This window comes from Telopea speciosissima, chromosome 3, assembly GCF_018873765.1.
Source record: "Telopea speciosissima isolate NSW1024214 ecotype Mountain lineage chromosome 3, Tspe_v1, whole genome shotgun sequence".
Taxonomy (NCBI): Eukaryota; Viridiplantae; Streptophyta; class Magnoliopsida; order Proteales; family Proteaceae; genus Telopea; species Telopea speciosissima.
The window spans coordinates 9,864,533-9,870,550 of record NC_057918.1 but is presented as its reverse complement, the minus strand read 5'-3'; the positions used below and the strand labels follow the sequence as shown (position 1 = coordinate 9,870,550).

At 41.5% G+C, this 6,018-nt stretch overlaps 1 pseudogene; it reads left to right on the top strand.

Moving 5' to 3' along the window:
* Positions 1 to 2,142: 2,142 nt before the first annotated feature.
* Positions 2,143 to 2,943, top strand: LOC122654209 (annotated as a pseudogene).
* The last annotated feature ends 3,075 nt before the right edge of the window (positions 2,944 to 6,018 follow it).

Genomic DNA, 6,018 nt, shown 5'->3' with positions numbered 1-6,018 from the left:
TGCCAAGGGACAGAGGGGCTAGGGTCTTTGGTAAGGTTCCAGGCTGAAGTAGAGGTGAAGAGACCATTGGGGAGGGAAGCCAAATAACCTTATCCGCACAAGGGGAGGGGGAGGGCTGTAGAGGGGAGAGGGTTGCCCAGATTTGAGGGATGATGGCTGGGTTGAGAGAGGGGTGGGAGGTCCAAGATCCAGAGGAGATGAGTGATGAGAGGGGCTGCCTTAGGGTGGCCAGAGGAATAAATCGCTCTGGGGCCGAGGAGATTAAAGAGGACCCCCATAGGGTGCCAAGGGTCAAGCCAGAGAGAAATGGAGGTGCCATCAGCTATGGAAGAGGAAATACCACGAAGAGCAAGGGGGCGAAGTGGAGGTGCCATCAGCTATGTAAAAGAAACTTGATTGCAGAAAAAACTGTAAACACTTACTTGTAATTGAAGATCTTCAAAGGCAACAGCAGTTTGAAGATGTAGAAGAGTCTCCCGATCTGAACAGATCCAAGGAGTGAAGAAGACCTCCTGATTTTAACAGATGCAAGAAGACGATTGGTAATCCCCCCAATCCCTTCACCTTGAGATCCACAAGGCAAACACTCACTAGGAGTAGAGCAGCAGCAGCCATGGCAGCAAAGCTGAAACAGAATTTTCTTAAACTTTTCATTGTGGGCAGCCTCCCACGATTTTGCTATTAATAAGATGGCCATAGGCCCAAACCCTAGTACAAGCTAAAATGATCCTCTAAGGACCAATAGAAATAGAAAGCATCACTTAAATTGAACCAAAGTTGAACCTGGTTCAATTTAAGTTCCAAAATAAACTAGGTCTAACCAATAGAACTGACTCACTTAAATTGAACCAAAATTGAACCGGAGTTTACAAAATAAACTAAGGCTAAAATAACTAAGTCCTAATCTTAGGGCTCCTTTTATTTGTGGATGCTTGGACCTGCATCAGTTTGAATTTGATCTTATTCTGGATTAACTGAGGTACTGGATTTATTTATTTCAGACGTGGTTCCAGTAAAAGATTTCCAGAACCCCACCCCCCTCCTCTCTCCCACATCACCCCTGAGCTATCTCTTTGATAACCCGAAAATGGGAGATAAAAAGAGAGATTTTTCAAGAAAGAATTTGTTGAGTATGCTAGAGAAGGGTAGGTACAAGGGGAAGGAGGTGATTTTAGAGAATCCCAACAAAGAAGAGAGATTGGTGGAATGAAATTTTCTTCAACTAAATGAGGTTAGGGAAGCAGCAGAGCAGCTGCAGGGATGAAGCGAGAGCTCAATAAAGAAATTGAAAGAGAGAGAAGGGAGATGAAGGTGACGTTAATGACCCTTAATCTCTCTCTAGCAATCCCAAATGTCTCTATCTCTTACTGCCATCAAATGCAAATTGATGCAGGGAGAAATTTGCTCACAAGGTTCTTTTCCAGAACCTGGGCCAAATGCTGGTCCAAAGGCCAGCACCAGCCCAAGCCGCAGGCAGGTCCATGCTATCCCAACCTGGCCCTGCTGAGTTTATTTTATAAAGTTCTTTTTTGGTCCACTTGGGTCCATTATTTTGGAATAGCTGCTGGAGAAGACTTTTGGTATTCTTAGTGTCTTTTAGAATTCCAAGAGTTTGTTAATTTTCTTTGTTTGTGTTTCCTATGTATTGAGGGTGGGATTCAATGTTTTGGGTTTAGTGTTCTGTCTTGGGGGGCAGATATCTATGTTTAGGATTTGTTATTTATGTATGGGGAATTCCAAAGGTGTTTTGGAATTCTAAGAGTCTCTTTTATGTTATTGTGTTGTACTCAAGATTTCTATCTCTATATAATGCAAGTCCTGGCTGCTCTCAAAGGAAATCCAGAATTTTGAAAATAAAAATCCTCTTGTGAGAACCCTTGTGAGAAACAAGAGCTGTGAGACTCAGCAACCCAGGTGGGACTCCTGCGGATTGGCCTAGGTGGGACCGTGGGACTCCTACGGCTGGTAGACTGGTGGGACTCCAGCTCTACTACCTAACTATCTATTTTCATACCTACCTATTCTCTTACAGATTGGATCTTGGCTTGCTTACCCTCTCGGGTTTGCATCATAAATCCTTCTGCTCCTCCCAAACCTTCTTGACACACTCAGTCATTGGCTCCATCGAACAACAATACACGAATGGCAAGCTCTAATGACTTCAAGGCTGCTTCTCTCTCCTATTCTTACTCTCTCCAATTCTTTCACAACCCCAACTGCTCACTCTTCACATGCAACTCCACCGAGAGCCTAGTAGCAAGTTGGCAGTTACCAGATATGGTACTATGGAGAGGGAACTATTGGATCAATTCACAGTTGGTTCATGCCCATCGGCGACAGCGGCGTTTGTTGTCGAATCACGGTGGTGGAGGCAGAGGCAGCACTGGTTGTAGTTTTGGACATCTATTGATGCAGGGTAGTTGTCAGATTAACAAGGATTCATATAATAGTCTTTACAGAACAACCAGCTTTGACAGCCAGTCCTTCCCCTAGGAGCTTCTCGCGAGGCCAAGGAAGGATACGGCCTCGGTGGTTTCGAGAGGAAGAGATTTTGGACAGAAGTCATATGGTAGCAGAGCAAGAAAGCTCACAAGGCCAGAGAGGATTCTGTTGGAAATAGATTCATATTCAATCCTGTAATGGCTCAGATAATTCAAGAACTCCCATATGATACAACTGAGTTTGTGAAGGAGCACATGAGGAATTTCATTGGGTCTCTTGAGAAGACAGAGGAGTTAGTTAATCTACAGAATCAATTTGTGAGAAGATCGGACCTCACTTTTGAGACACTCTTAGTATCATAAAGACCAATTAGAGATCTAGGTTGCAATCAAGATGGGCCTTGTGAATTACGTATCAAGGAAGAATCGTCTCCCCATTACTGAGCTTATGGAGATCATTTTTCTCGTGAGATGTCGCAATGTGAATTGCAAGGGTTTATAAGTTTGAAGTGATAAAAGTGAACAAAAAGAAGTAGAATGGAAGAAAGAGAGTGCGTAGAATGCTTGGGGAGAGAATCGATTTCTCTCTCCTATATTTACATCAATACCCCGTGCTAATATAAGAGAACCTAGGGAGATAAAAATACAAGCTTATAACAACAACAACAACTCAGCCTTGTCCCAACTTAATGGGGTCAGCTACATGGATCTTTGGGGGGAAAAAAACATCAAAATCTTATACAAACTAATTGGGGTTGGCTACACGGATCCTTGCCCTCCAATCAGCTTTGTTCGACGTCAAACTGGAAACAAGACCTAAGATATGCATGTCTTTCCTCACCACTTCTCCCAGGGATATTTTAGGCCTGCCCCTAGCTCTTTTAGTACTGTCAATCTGAATCAAGTTACTCCTCCGAACTGGAGCATCCAAAGGCCTCCGTTGAACATGGCTATGCCACCTCAGCCGACTTGAATCTGGTCTACTCCCAAACCAGCTCTAATATGATCATTTCTAATTTTATCCTTCCTGGTTTTTCCACTCATCCATCTCAACATCCTCGTCTTTGCTACACTTAGCTTATCTATATGACGCTTCTTAACTGTCCAACACTCAGCGCCATACATCATAGCAGGTCTTATATCTGTCTTGTAGAATTTTCCTTTAAGCTTTAAAGGAATCTGTCGACCACATAACACTCTAAAGCACCTCTCAACTTCATCCATCCTACTTTAATCCTCTGTGAGAGATCATCTTCTATATCACCTTCCTTACTGATGATACATAAGTCAAACACCCAAGTCTCAACTCCCAACAAGTGACTGCCAACTGATATGAACTATGACGTGCTGGATCTAGTCCACACATGGTCTAATGGAGACGACATGCATTGTCCTCTGTCTATATGACATATGAATATCACGTCATAGAGTTCGAGAAGAAACGAGAGTAGTCCTTCACAACTGCATTGTAAATGGTCTCATCTACATACTACGTGTAACCTATCCTAGGGTATAGGTCACCGCAGTGTGAAGAACCAGTCATTGAGCCACTCTCATAAGATCCATACGGATGCATGTACGGCTGCTGGGCTGAGTAAGAAAACAAACTATCGTAGATCGGCCTCCAATGTAGCACATAAAAAATCTACACCCATACAACAAGTATTTGTCATATATTTTTTCCAAAAAATGGTTTTTGCGAATAGTAACTTTAGCTGAAATAGTTGAATGTAGCCAAATCTTCCACAATAAGCAACAATCGATCTCTTTGTAGTGATGTGGCAACTGGCAACCCCTGGTAGTGTATCCCAATAGTTTTGGGTGATGATGTGGGCAAAAAAAAAAAACAAGGTTTTTCCCCCTTCTCTAGCCAAAAAACACCTTCTTTGTCAAGTTTTTTTTCGAAATTTTGAATTTTGGTCAAGATGTGGCCTTTTTATAAGTGGGGGGGGGGGGGGTTGTAGCATTTCAGCAAGATGGTACAAACAGTACCGAAATCTCGCTGAAATCTCGGTCGAGTTATTCGAGACCTTGCATGTTTGACATTTCGGATATGGTTTCATCTCGACAAGCTTGAGATCCTCGAGATTTTGAACGATGATTTCAAGGTTGATCTCCATAACTCTAGTTTGGCATTAATTCCAGCTTTTGTCATAGTGTTGCTAAGAGATTGCAAGTACTCTCCCACACAATACATGAAAGTGGAGTCATCAACAAACTGAAGGTACCCTATCTTAGGATATGGAAGAGGCGGTTGCGATGAGATCGATCCACTGCTACTACCACCAGGTTGTCGAACTACCATCAACATGTATGGCTGGTTTGGGACCGTAAATATGTCATCTACAAAATCTGACCTAGTGCTCTGATGATAAGGAGTATAGATTTATATTGAAGGAGTTATGTAGCGGTCAAAATTATTTTGGTGTGCGCGAATGTTGTTAAAATCGCTTTGAATGAAAATATTTTTTTGGATATCAAAACAAATGAATATTTTACTGCACTTTTGGTTTTTAGTAATATTTTACCATATTAAGATTTATGGAATTTTTTGATTTGAGAAAAACCCCAGCATTAGAAAGTTGAAAATTGCACCTACCGTCGAAAATCCAGTTTTTGTTTTTGAACTGGGGGGTTAACTTTTTTTCCTTTTGGAATTTGATTTTTTTAACTATTTTTTATTGGATTCAAATAGGGGGTTATTTGCTTATTTATGAATAATATCTTTAGTAAATGAAATGATTAGGCATAAATAAGTATTTGTCCTGGTTCTATCATAAATAGGTGTTTGTATACCAAGGTTTGCATTGATAGGGGTCTGTATACCAAGATTTCCCACCAAGAACTCGCCCAAATCTCGAGATCTGGTACTCATACAAAGGAGTTTGGGTCGAGATCCCGATTGAGAGATTGAACTTTTTAACTCGTAGGCCTTCTCGTCTCGACCTTTTAAGAAACCGAGATCTCGCGAGTTTTAGTTCCATGGTCTATTAGATGAAATTCGTCTTTTATGAGTAACTTGTTTTTATTTGTTGAAATCCTTGAATAATGGCTTATGAACAATGTGCCCAGAACCTCTTTATTTATAATCAGAGATCATTATAATAAAGGAAATAAAATCCTAGTCAAATCACATGTGCAACATGTGCATAATGAACCTGGATACTTTAATGTATCCGGATCCGGGTCACAGATCAACGGGTAATCCGTGAACATTCAACACTCCCCCTCAAGTTGGTGCATACATGTCAAACATGCCCAACTTGCTAACAATAGAACAAAATAATTTACTACGAATTCCCTTAGTAAGAATATCAGCCACTTGATCACTAGACTGAATAAACAGAACACAGATGACCCCTTGCTCCAGCTTTTCCTTAATAAAGTGTCGATCAATCTCGACATGTTTGGTGCGATCATGTTGGACTGGATTATGGGCAATGCTGATTGCGGACTTGCTATTGCAATAGAGTCTCATTGGAAGGTCAACTGACAATCCAAGATCTTAGAGAAGTCCTTTGAGCAAAAGAAGTTCGCAAATGCCTTGTGCCATGGCTCTAAACTCAGCTTCCACTTG